Here is a 1,743-nt window from a genome sequence, read left to right as displayed (position 1 = left end):
AGTAATTAAAGAAATAAATATAATACATGCATTATTTTGTATATGGGTTATGATATAAGCAGAAATAATTTATCATTTGTCATGCAATTTACTTTTTTATGTGCACTTATATTTGTATTTAAAATGTAACAACAGTTTCTAATACGACATATTATCTATTTTTAATAATAGGTGTTAAGTTTAATTCCCAGTTTACAAAGACATGGCAAACTCTCACCAGAGTTGTCATTTTAAATTTATAATCGCCGCAGATATTTATATTAGGTTTTCATTGTACAAATAAATCAGCGAAAAAGAAATAAATACATGTATAATTTGTATGTGTTGACATACTGTATCAGAAACCATTATGCATTTGTTTTGCAATTTATTTTGATGTGCCTGACAGGGCGAGGAATCCTGTACATTACTGTTTAATTATTTTTAGAACCGGGTTTACCCTCTGCCCCTGTGCAATTTATTGTTTATTTGTTTGTGTATTATTATTATAAAGACGGTGAGAGAGTCGTGGGTGTGGTTTGGCAAAGCAGAGTTTTGGCAAGCTCATCCTCTGCCAGGAACAATTAATAAACTTGTGCAGATTGTGGTTGAGGGGTAATAGAATAATTACAAGCTAGTTAAACCCCTCTGGCGCAGTATATAAGCCTGCAGTTCTCCCTGCTCTGAGCGGGTGTTCAGAGGAGGAATGGGAGAGTTCAGAGGAGGAATGGAGAGTAAGAGCAAGAGAGATTGAAAACAAAATATAGGATCACTGAAGGTGATTGCCCAGCCTGACCTTAATTTTAGTTGATTATTGTGTTTGTGATTTGTTTTATTTTAAGTTTAAAAATGGTTTTTTGCTCTGTGAGCAGTGTTTATTTTTGTTCAAATATTTTATATTTAATTTTTTGTGTTTGAAAAAACGCCACACAACGATTTAACAAATTTGCACGAGCTATTTCCAAATACAAAAATAATTCTCGTGCATCACCCAGCCTCTGATTTTGAATCATCCTCTGATCATATGCATCCCTGTCGGTTGGTATCATAGATAGACTGCATGCTTAACTAGTGGCCTGCATTAAAAATTGCATTATACTACTGCATAAAACACTGGCATCTGCACTGCCTTCAATTGTAACCATCTTTAGGGACTACTAATTGTTCCATTCTTGAATACCAAATTCAATTTTTCAAAAATGGCCAATTCCATTTGTTCCCACTTTTTATCAACGTATTAATAATTAAATATGGCATTTGAACATAAATATAATGTTGGTAGTTAAAATAAGTAAATTAATAAAGTATTATCACAATTTTTTTCTCCAATCAGACTCTTGTTGCTGTAATAGTAAATAAAAGCATCTGACAACACTTCTAACCGTCATAATGTTTATAGACATAGACATCTGTGACGGGGAACTGCCCCGTCTATATGAATGTGTTTGGAACTGGCAAGGAGGGGGTTAAATTCCTCCCTGCCAGAAAAAAACATGTGAGAATGTGGCTGGAGCTCTAATTGAATAATCAATAATTATTGATTAATTGGGCTCCAGCCACAGGGGATAAAAGCCAGGGGAGAGGCCCTGGCTGGGAGGGTGTGTTTTTTCTGTTTGGGCTGCATTCTCAAACAACCCAACTCCGAGAAGACCCGACCCAACCCGACACCGTCCGTGGGAACTTGAACTCTCTTCAAAGTTCTTTTCAACTTTCCCTCACGGTACTGGTTGGCTATCGGTTTAGTGCCCTTATTTAGCCTTAGAT

The sequence above is a fragment of the Polyodon spathula genome, unplaced genomic scaffold (assembly GCF_017654505.1).
Source record: "Polyodon spathula isolate WHYD16114869_AA unplaced genomic scaffold, ASM1765450v1 scaffolds_744, whole genome shotgun sequence".
Lineage (NCBI taxonomy): Eukaryota > Metazoa > Chordata > Actinopteri > Acipenseriformes > Polyodontidae > Polyodon > Polyodon spathula.
The sequence above is the reverse complement of the archived record's forward strand: the minus strand, read 5'-3'. Positions refer to the sequence as shown.